The sequence below is a fragment of the Coenobita brevimanus genome, chromosome 66 (assembly GCF_032717465.1).
Source record: "Coenobita brevimanus isolate Jiangsu-jjx chromosome 66, ASM3271746v2, whole genome shotgun sequence".
In the NCBI taxonomy this organism is placed as follows: domain Eukaryota; kingdom Metazoa; phylum Arthropoda; class Malacostraca; order Decapoda; family Coenobitidae; genus Coenobita; species Coenobita brevimanus.
Window position 1 is genome coordinate 40,636,812 of NC_137019.1, and position 12,466 is coordinate 40,649,277.

A 12,466-nucleotide genomic window follows, 5' to 3' on the forward strand; every position below is an offset into this window, starting at 1 on the left:
TGTATAGTCGAATAATTGTATTTAAAGCTAAAATGATGTGCATACCAATGTTACCAACAGTAAAAGTACCTTTGTCCTCTGATTTCGGTTCGAGATGAAAGGAATATTATAAAGATTGTTAGTTTCTCTTACATATTTCGTCCTTGCTGTCTTAGCGGTCATAATTCAAAACCATTCTGTGAGATATTCGTGTCTCTCTGTTAACTGAATTACTGACATGCAACTTCCGGAGACACCCTGTGATCTGGCAACTGTGTGGGGTGATGCGAGGCTGCCATGGCTGTAGCACCGTAGTCGTAAATGATCTTAACCATTTCTTACGATAAATATTCCTTGACGGAAGTAAATCGGTATCAGAAATCGGTGTGTATGGAGGTATTTCCAGCTAAATATTCAGCCTGGTTTGGTGGTGAAGTGTTTGGGGGATATACCAGTGAAAACAAAAGGTTCCTGTACACAGGTAAAGGTGAGAAATGTTATGAATATTACGTCATATTTTGTTAGAACTTAATGTGTCACGTCAGCTAATGTGGTGCTAATGTGCACTTGATGTCTGCCTTAACTTCACTACATAACTACACCCAAATTGGCAAGTTTCTCAGTCACATCAGTTGATAAGAATAATACAAAATAGATCAACGGCGCTAAGGTAAAATTAGTTTAATTCTGACGTCATTTTTAGGGTGTTGTTGGTGAGAGTGTCAAGTTGTAACACTAAGAAGAGAAACCCTTGCAAGTAACTAATTGGCTGATCTAAGTTTGTCTCTTGTATCATTATTAGGTCATTCTGGAGGCTGGTAGTCCGCCTGAAGATGGTACACACTGGCCTCTTGGCCTATACAAGCAATAGCACAAAATTATCTCTTAAATGAAAGAAATCGCCAAGATATCACTCTTGTAATTTCTGTGTTGCGTTGGTCTCCCTGGCCCAACATGGATGCCAAAGACTGCAGATTCTAGCTTCATAATTTCAGCAGCAAGATCCACAACAGGGGTTGTTTTTTAACGCTGCTTGAGGTGTTTGTCGCTGATAATATATGGTAATTAACTGTACTGATGTGCTGTTGTGGCTGTGTGTGTGAAAATAAAGTCATAGGAGAGTGTAGTTCAAACACGGAGGTTATCTAACCTCGTTGAACTGAATCAATGAATCAGCTCGACCAAAGACATTTGTCAGTTCAACCAACACCTCGAGGTCTCACAACACCACGCAGTTCCCAGATCTAGGTGTGCTGGCCATTTACCAAATTTGATTTTATTATAATAGGAGTAGTTATACAATTAAGGCAAAAGACATAAAAAGTCGTTATTGATAATATTAAACTTTCATGAACCCTAAATTGACTAAAAACAAGAAGACTCAGTAATTTTGCTATGAGTTAAGATTGAATCGGCAGGCTACTGGTCTTATTATACTTGAGAACACTGTGTAGCATATTATTTTGCTGTAAATAATCTTTATCCTCAACGTGTGCAATAAATAAGTGGTGTAAGTATTGTACTATCCATACACCCACCCTCCTGCCCCAAAGAAACAGCCGAAAAAGATAAAATAATGGAAATATCGTCAGTTTTATGTTGGCCACCGAGAAGAGAGGATGACGGACGTCGCTCCTGTTCGAGGGAAAACGAGTGGTTTCCATGGCAACGCAGACTCAACTCGCACATGAAAAATATTTGCTGTTTTGGGAGTGCGTGAGTAGGGGTAGGGGTAGGTGTAGATGGGACTTGATGAGTGTGTCAGTGTAGGTGGAGTTAGATGGGTGTGAGTGGGTGCAGAAGTGCTGGGATGGGCGTTGATGGATGCGGGTGTTTGTGGGTGAGTGTGAGTGGTTGTTGGTGGGCGTGGGTGGATGCAGACTGGTGTGAATTGGTGTAGGTAGGTATGTGTGTAGCTGGGTACAGTTGCATATGGACGCGTGTTGGGAGTCTACATGGATGAAGGTAAGTGTAGGTTAGTATGTGGGATGCAGGTCGGTGTGGGAGGGCATAGGTGGATGTAGGTTGGTGTGGGTAGTTATAGGCTGTAGGTGGGTATGGGTGAGTAAAGGTGGGAATGGCTGGGTGTAGTTGGAAGTGGGTGTGTAGCCTATGCGTGTTTATAGAGTGGGGTGTTTGGGGGAAGAAGGAGAGGGAGCCCAGGACCACGGTGTAAATGACAAACTGACTAGGAGTGTGCTAAAGCGAGGTGGTTGTGAAAAAAAAAATGAAAAGAAGAGCGAGAACGAGATGAAGAAATATGATGCAGGAGAACTGATGAGGGGGAGGTGGTGCTCCTTGGGAAGCGGGGTCGTTACTGAGTAGGGACAAGAGCTTCTGAAAGTCGTTTAGCCGAGGCCACTGCTGACAGAGTGCAGCGTCAGACTAGTGGCGTAGCAAAGTCTGCACAGTTGGGGGGGCCAAGGTGTGGCCATATCCTAATCTAAGGAGGCCACGGTGAGGCCAAGTCCTAATTTGGGGGACACGGTGGGGCCAATTCCTAATCTGGAGGGCAAGGTGGGGCCAAGTCCTAATTTGGGGGCCAAGGTGGGGCCAAATCCTGATCTGGGGGGCAAGATGAGGCCAAGTCCTAACCTCGGGGCAAGGTGGGGCCAAATCCTAATCTTGGGGGGCAAGATGAGGCCAAATCCTAATCTTAGGGGGAAAGATGAGGCCAAGTCCTAATCTGAGGGCCAAGGTGAAGCCAAGTCCTAATCTGAGGGGCAAGGTGGGGCAAGGTGCCAATCTGGGGGGCAAGGTGGAGCCAAATCCTAATCTGGGGGGCAAGGTGGAGCCAAATCCTAATCTGGGGGGCAAGGTGGAGCCAAATCCTAATCTGGGGGGCAAGGTGGAGCCAAATCCTAATCTGGGGGGCAAGGTGGAGCCAAATCCTAATCTGGGGGGCAAGGTGGAGCCAAATCCTAATCTGGGGGGCAAGGTGGAGCCAAATCCTAATCTGGGGGGCAAGGTGGAGCCAAATCCTAATCTGGGGGGCAAGGTGGAGCCAAATCCTAATCTGGGGGGCAAGGTGGGGCCAAATCCTAATCTGGGGGGCAAGGTGGGGCCAAGTCACAATCTGGGAGGCCAAGGTGGGGCCAAGTCCTAATCTGGGAGGCCAAGGTGGGGCCAAGTCACAATCTGGGGGGCAAGGTGGGGCCAAGTCCTAATCTTTGGGGGGGGGGGCAAGGTGTGGCCAATAATCACCTACACCCAACCACATCGACATTATAGCCATCCACACCCACTTACTGTAAATGCATCCCCACCCATCCATGTGCTACCTCAGTCACCCACAATTGCCCACACCCACTCAATCCCACCAACACCATATCAGAGTTACGTACACTTAACAGATACCACCTACACCCACCTAAACTCACCCACAATTACCTACACCCATTTACTGAATAACCACTCACACTAAACCTCACCAATCTACACCCACCCACTCTTACCTACACCATCCAACACCGACTTAAAAAACCCTACACCTATCCACTCCCACATACACCCACTTACAGCCACCCTCTTCCCTCGCACCTCTTCCTTAGCAATATATTTCTCGTATTTCAGCTCATTTTTCTCTTCCATGACATTAGTATCATTTTGATACCGGAATCATTTGTCTCAATATCATACAAGCAAATATGTTCAGAATTAATCACTAGAGAAAATGTATAGCAATAATAGTCCAGCGTCTGCGTTGTCATGGTGATCATTTGTTTCCTTGCCCACGGGAGCGACTTTTCGAGCCACCCTCTGGCCTCGGTGGCCGACATAAAAATGATGATATTTCCACTATTCTATCGTTTAGGATTGTTTCCTTGGTGCAGACGGGTGGCTGTACCGATATTACAATACCCACATAGCTTAGTTCTCGCCTGTATAGTCGAATAATTGTATTTAAAGCTAAAATGATGTGCATACCAATGTTACCAACAGTAAAAGTACCTTTGTCCTCTGATTTCAGTTCGAGATTAAAGGAATATTATAATGACTGTTAGTTTCTCTTACATATTTCGTCCTTGCTGTCTTAGCGGTCATAATTCAAAACCATTCTGTGAGATATTCGTGTCTCTCTGTTAACTGAATTACTGACATGCAACTTCCGGAGACACCCTGTGATCTGGCAACTGTGTGGGGTGATGCGAGGCTGCCATGGCTGTAGCACCGTAGTCGTAAATGATCTTAACCATTTCTTACGATAAATATTCCTTGACGGAAGTAAATCGGTATCAGAAATCGATGTGTATGGAGGTATTTCCAGCTAAATATTCAGCCTGGTTTGGTGGTGAAGTGTTTGGGGGATATACCAGTGAAAACAAAAGGTTCCTGTACACAGGTAAAGGTGAGAAATGTTATGAATATTACGTCATATTTTGTTAGAACTTAATGTGTCACGTCAGCTAATGTGGTGCTAATGTGCACTTGATGTCTGCCTTAACTTCACTACATAACTACACCCAAATTGGCAAGTTTCTCAGTCACATCAGTTGATAAGAATAATACAAAATAGATCAACGGCGCTAAGGTAAAATTAGTTTAATTCTGACGTCATTTTTAGGGTGTTGTTGGTGAGAGTGTCAAGTTGTAACACTAAGAAGAGAAACCCTTGCAAGTAACTAATTGGCTGATCTAAGTTTGTCTCTTGTATCATTATTAGGTCATTCTGGAGGCTGGTAGTCCGCCTGAAGATGGTACACACTGGCCTCTTGGCCTATACAAGCAATAGCACAAAATTATCTCTTAAATGAAAGAAATCGCCAAGATATCACTCTTGTAATTTCTGTGTTGCGTTGGTCTCCCTGGCCCAACATGGATGCCAAAGACTGCAGATTCTAGCTTCATAATTTCAGCAGCAAGATCCACAACAGGGGTTGTTTTTTAACGCTGCTTGAGGTGTTTGTCGCTGATAATATATGGTAATTAACTGTACTGATGTGCTGTTGTGGCTGTGTGTGTGAAAATAAAGTCATAGGAGAGTGTAGTTCAAACACGCAGGTTATCTAACCTCGTTGAACTGAATCAATGAATCAGCTCGACCAAAGACATTTGTCAGTTCAACCAACACCTCGAGGTCTCACAACACCACGCAGTTCCCAGATCTAGGTGTGCTGGCCATTTACAAAATTTGATTTTATTATGATAGGAGTAGTTATACAATTAAGGCAAAAGACATAAAAAGTCGTTATTGATAATATTAAACTTTCATGAACCCTAAATTGACTAAAAACAAGAAGACTCAGTAATTTTGCTATGAGTTAAGATTGAATCGGCAGGCTACTGGTCTTATTATACTTGAGAACACTGTGTAGCATATTATTTTGCTGTAAATAATCTTTATCCTCAACGTCTGCAATAAATAAGTGGTGTAAGTATTGTACTATCCATACACCCACCCTCCTGCCCCAAAGAAACAGCCGAAAAAGATAAAATAATGGAAATATCGTCATTTTTATGTTGGCCACCGACGAGAGAGGATGACATGGAGATCGTTCGTGTTGGCGGGAAAACGAGTGGTTTCCATGGCAACGCAGACTCAACTCGCACATTAAAAATATTTGTTGTTTTGGGAGTGTGTGCTTGATTTACAACATACGTAGCTTAGTGGTAAAGACAGTAACTTAATTATTCAATGATTTACGCATTACTTTGACATTATAAGCCTTCAATATCACTTGAAACCAGAAGCCTAAGTTGCTTTCCTTTGCTTTTCAGACCGATGTGGGATGACAGTATTGCTGTTTAACTTAGCACCACTGTAACACCAATACTTTTGCCTTTAATATACTTATTTAGGTATAAACACGATACATAAATGATGCCAGTGTTGTAATGACCCTGTACCCACTGCCCTGTACCAAACACACACACATGGAAGTTATATTTGTGGAAATATAGTCAGTTTTATGTAGGCCACCGAGGAGAGAAGGGGGACGCTGCTCTCTCTCTCTCTCTCTCTCTCTCTCACAGGGGTTCCTAAATGGGTGGGTGGGGAGGGGGGGAATCTGGATAATCTATAGGGTGATTGAACAGATAAGGCCAAAATGGCCAAAGTGTCCCTTCTGATGTGCTGTTCGTTATATACAATATGATATATTTTCTGACCAAATGCTTTCAATTTTAATCTGGGCTTATTAGAAATAATGACTTATTTTTCTGAGATATCAGATAACACATTATACATAATCATGCTACATAGAAATACAACATGTACAATATTGCTGAACCTTTATAAGAATGTTTATAACACCGCTAGATTCCTTGCCGTTACCCTTTACAAATAACAGCTAAATGGAACTTTACAACTGAATTGCTGAAAATAACTCCCACGGAAGTTCCCCCCCCCCCTCCGGAAGAATTGATGACACGGACTGTCCTCCTGGCGGGAAAGCCTATGGTCTCCATGCCAACGCAGACTCACGGTGGTACTCCAACTGGCTTTTATTTCGTAACACCTCTACCTTGGCAACTTATTCTGCACTCCACACCTCAGTAGCTTTATGCATGTTACTGATGTAAACTATATTTATATTAAAACCATATAATTAATAAACAAGACAATGTTAAGGTCAAATAGGTAGAATAAATCGCTAAAGGATGGGTGTTACGAATCCTACTATGCCATCTTAGCTAAGTACTCATGATTTTACACATGGATGATGATGATGATGATTGATGATGATGATGATGATGATGATGATGTGTGTGTGTGTGTGTGTGTGTGTGTGTGTGTGTGTGTGTGTGTGTAAGAAACAAAATCTGAAAGTAAATATGAGAAAGAGTAAAAACTGTGGTGTTTGAGAGGATTGAAGTGATGAAGTGTTTGTGATGCTGCAGGATTAGGACATGCATTGTGTGTGTGTGTGTGTGTGTGTGTGTGTGTGTGTGTGTGTGTGTGTGTGTGTGTGTGTGTGTGTGTGTGTGTGTGTGTGTGTGTGTGTCTTTAATACACTACTAACTCACCTGAAGAACCTTGTGTGTTGCGGAGACGGCTAAGGCTGCTGGTGTGGGCGTGGGGATGGCAGTGAGTGTGCTGAAATGAGACAGAGGAAATAAGCACGTATACCTATTAATTAAACATGGAGTTAATTATCACATGAGTGTATACTGGCACTTATTAAATACCCTCACAGCACACACACACACACACACACACACACACACACACACACACACACACACACACACAGGGAGTTATCACATGCGTGTATACTGGCACTTATTACTTCACTACCCTCACAGCACACACACACACACACACACACACACACACACACACACACACACACACACACACACAGGGAGTTAATTATCACACGCGTGTATACTGGCACTTATTACTTCACTACCCTCACAGCACACACACACACACACACACACACACACACACACACACACACACACACACACACAGGGAGTTAATTATCACACGCGTGTATACTGGCACTTATTACTTCACTACCCTCACAGCACACACACACACACACACACACACACACACACACACACACACACACACACACAGGGAGTTAATTATCACACGCGTGTATACTGGCACTTATTACTTCACTACCCTCACAGCACACACACACACACACACACATGGAGTTAATTATCACACGCGTGTATACTGGCACTTATTACTTCACTACCCTCACAGCACACACACACACACACACACACATGGAGTTAATTATCACACGCGTGTATACTGGCACTTATTACTTCACTACCCTCACAGCACACACACACACACACACACACATGGAGTTAATTATCACACGCGTGTATACTGGCACTTATTACTTCACTACCCTCACAGCACACACACACACACACACACACACACACACACACACACACACAAACACACACACACACACTAGCAAGCACACTCTTAACATCTAGAACTACTACTAGTACACTTAGGTATGTATATGCTTGTCCAATGTATTTATGTATAGATATTTAATAAGCTATAATTAGATGTACTGTATATGGTATTACTAAACAAGACAATGTTAACGTGTTATAGCAAGAATAAATCGCTACAGCATGGGTGTTACGAAACCTATTTGATTGACTGATGGCCCAGGCTGTCTGTCTTTCACGGCTTATTTCACGAAGTTCGGTGCCAGAAAAAGACAATACTGGGGCTGTACATCCTGGCCACAGCACTTCTTCGTGACTAGCATCATAGTTTAATGCAAATTACTGTTATAACTCAGCGTCAAGGTGGACAGTGGCAATTTTGGGCCAAGTTGGAGTAGAAGGAGTATATATAATTTTTATTATTATTATTATTATTATTATTCCTGCCACCTCCAGACGATTTTACTCAGCCTGATATGATAAGACCGAATTCTATAGGGAACACAGGAGACTCCGCAACATCTGCTCCTTAGCGAATTATTTTCCATATTACACCTCAATATTTATCCCTCCCATCAATAACCTGGACAGTTTTCATCAGTAACATAAACAGGGAGACTGAGGTGTAATGAACAGAATAAATCGCCAACGTTGAGGTGTTATGAAATAAATGTTGGAATAAGACAGTGAGTCTGCGTTACCATGGAGACCACCTCTCCTTGCTGGTAGGGAAGAGAGAGAGAGAGAGAGAGAGAGAGAGAGAGAGAGAGAGAGGAACTAAGGCCTGGGATGATTTATAACTATGGCCCGTGGGTGTTGTGAGAGCGTCAGGCTGGCATTTATAAAGGATCCTAACTAATCTACAGCATAAACTCAACGCCATAAGTTATCTAGTATGACAGGTGGTTTGTTTGTCATATTTTGTCACTGTAATATTGACTAATTAGTTTGTAAAGTGTTTGTTAGTTGCCTGAGTGATGCTAAGCGTCTATACAGGCAGTTATATACACAGTTTATGTTTAGAACAGTTTATAAATACAGCACAGGTTTTGGCTGAACTAAATCAGCGGGTTTGCCTAATGTGCTGTTAGTGTAGATAGGTTTTCTGTTTTAATCACACTACATAACTACCCAATAAATTGCCTCCTTCCTGCATACATAATTAACAGTAATAGCACAGAAATAAATCAAGGCAGCTAAAATACTATTACCATTAAAACAGTAAGTTGCATTGCTTGGTGGTGCTGTAGTAAAGACTGTCAGGTTTGGATACCAAGAACAGAAACAGCAGGTATAAGTTGACCTGAGCCTTTCCAATCACTTGACCTGGTATATTTTGTACAGTCAAACTTAGCCTGACATCTGGCCTGTCTTGTCCTACCCTAACAAATGTTCTGTTCTCACACAGCATCAGTCTTGGCCTATCCTCTCCTATTTTCCCTTTCTGCACTACACCCTCCTTTTCTGTGGGAACCCAACTGTGGAAACGAAGCTGCGCTGGCTCTCTGACGTCACCAGGGCTTTCTGCCTCAATCGGGAGTTGGCCGAGGTGAAAATGTCTGCTGTCACCTCCCGTTTTGTTTATATCTCACGTAAACGTCCCGACATCATCGAAAGTGTTGCGAAAGGTGACTTCTTATCTTTGAAGCTTGATGTTCAGGACTCCGTTGAGAGGCCGAGGAAGTTCCCGAAGGTATCTCGTCACCTGCTACCCTGTTGATGTAGACCCTTCTCTGGCCAAGGAACTTAATGGCGTATACACTGTGCGTCGCTTCTATCAACATGGCACGCCCATCAACCGGCTTGTTGTCGTATGGAGCCTCCCAGACCCACCGCCACCAGCTTTCAGCTTCAGCTTCCTTCCTTGCCTTCCATCCTGTGAGTTTAAAAGGATGAGAGACGAACTGCCTTGGTTCTACAAATGCTGGGGTATTGGTCATATATCCCGGTATTGTGCTGCTTCCTCTGATAAGTGTGGTTGGTGTGCCGGCCCCCACTCCTCCCGGACTTGCCCACATCGCACCCCCACCCAACCTACCACCGCTGATGCTACTCCTGCATCAGACCAGCCCACCCCACCTGCTCCAGATACATCAGTGTGGAAATGCCCCCGCTGTAATGAACAAGGAGTCAATGTGTGGCACGGTTGCCTGAAGCGCTTCCGTGCTGCCGCCTCGTTTGCTGTTGACGCTACGCCTCACACCTTGCCCCCACCACCACCACAACCATGGTCGCGACCAGGCGTTGCTTCACCACCTCCATCCTCTACCCTGGCTGCCTCGCCGCAAGTCCTTGCCCTTCACGAGGCCGTTGCCAACCTGACGGCACGTTGCGCAGCCATTGAAGCACGTTTTGATGCAATCGAGACCCGCATTGATAGTCTCGCCACCCAGCAAGCCACCACTGAGCGCACCCTCGCCACACTCGTTGAGTCACACCATGCCGTCATCACGTCTATCACCACCCTTTCCGAGAGACTAGAAGCCCTCGCCTCTACCTTTGAAAAGCTCAGTGATCGACTCATCAAGGAGCCACCGCACCGCAAGCCTCAGAGCAGCGCCGCTTCCATGTCATCGGGCGGCAACACTTCGACGTCCTTGTCCCCACCAGCCTCCCGTAAACCTAAAGGCAGACTTCAATAACGGAATGCAGCTTCACATCATCTCTTGGAATGCCTGTGGTATCGGAACTTACCCGAAGCTTACTGCCCTCCAGACTTATATAGGTCGTCACCACCCACATGTCATCTTTCTTCAGGAAGCTTTTGTAGGCTGCCATGTGCTTGGGGTTGAAGCTCCCCCACTCCCAGGCTTCGTCTCTTATGTCCATCACGTCAGGAATGGCCTCTTGAGCTACATTCACTCCTCCATTCCCCATCAACTCCTCCGCTGCTCTACCGATGACAACCTGACCTTCCAGCTCTTTGAGATCATTGTGGGTGCTGGGAAGCTTCGACTCTGCAATGTGTATTCTGCTCCAGGAAAGATCAATCTCCCTGCTCTCCCACCACCTACGTCGCAAGGCATGATCTACATGGGGGACTTCAACGCCTGGCACCCCGCCCTAGGTGATGCCTCCCCCTCCCCAAATCGTGGTGGACTACCTCTTCTCGAATACATCCGCCGACACCGGCTCACTCACTGGCCTACTGGGGGCGCCACGCACACCCAAGGAGGCACGCTTGATCACATCATTACCGCTGGCCTGGTAGCGTCACATGTTCAGTGCTTTTCTATACAAACCCTTTTCTCTGATCACATCGCTCTTGGATTACAGTACTCCCTACCAAGTGGACCTTCCTCTCCTCACACTCGCTTCCGCATCACCATTCCTCCAAAGTACTGCCCTAACTACATATTTTACATCTCCAGTCTTCTACCAACATTTAACTTCCAGTCGCCTGAGAATCTGTACTCCTCTCTGGTTCGAGCAACACATGACTTTTACACTCGTTTTGTGACACGTCCGCACATCAAAAGAAACGGTGTGGCTCATGCCTGGACACTGGATCAGCGCATTCTCCAGGCAGAAAGGCAAGCTGTGGATGATGGTATCGCATTCCAGAGCCAACCAACACATGCCCGTCTCATGCAGTATCGTGCGTCCAGAGATGACCTTGTTACCCTTCAGCAGGGTGCCCGTACCGAGGCTTGGAGGAAGTATACTGATAGCATCAATCACCAGACAAGTGCTGCCTCCATGTGGCACCTTATCAACAGAGTTATTAGGAGGAAACCCCCAAGTGCTCTTCACCACAGCCCAGCACAGTATGCAGAGGACCTGATCACTACCTGGTCTGAGCAGGCGCAGTCACACAGTCTTCCCGTCCATGTTCAAGAGGCACTCTCCACCCACAGGAACGCCCGCACATTGCGTCTCATGGCTGCATTACTCCGGCCGGATGAAGAAGACGACATACCCATCACTGAAGATGAACTGCGCCGTGCTCTTGCCAGGAGTAAGACGACTGCACCCGGGGAAGATGGTATCACCTTTCAAGTCCTCCGCCTCCTCCTCAAAGTTCCCGGCTCTCCCTTGCTGAAGCTCTACAATCTTTGCTTCCAAAGGGGATACGTGCCTCATGCCTGGACCTCTAGTACCATTGTGCCCATTCCCAAACCTGGCACAGACAAGTTCAGGCCTATTTCACTCACCTCCTGCTTTTGTAAAGTGCTTGAGCGCATATTCCTTGCTCGCCTCATGTTCCGGCTACAAGACAAGTTCTCTCAGAGCCTGTATGGTTTTTTGCCACAGAGGAGCACACACCATTGCCTGATGGACCTGTATGCCCGCCTCTCCCCCGCCAGTGTGGTAGCATTTCTTGATCTCAAGAGTGCTTTTGACATTGCCAACAAGGAGGTTATTCTTGACCAGCTGGTTGAGTTTGGGGTACACGGTAATCTCCTACGGTGGATCCGAGGTTATCTTTGTAACAGGACCTCACGTGTGCTATTCCAAGGGGCATGTAGCACGTCCAGGGAATTCGAGCTTGGTACTCCCCAGGGTGGAGTTTTAAGTCCTTTTCTTTTCAATGTTCTGATGCACCGCTTGCTGACTCTTCTACCCGATATTCCTGGCACGACTATCACCTGCTATGCTGACGACATCTGTG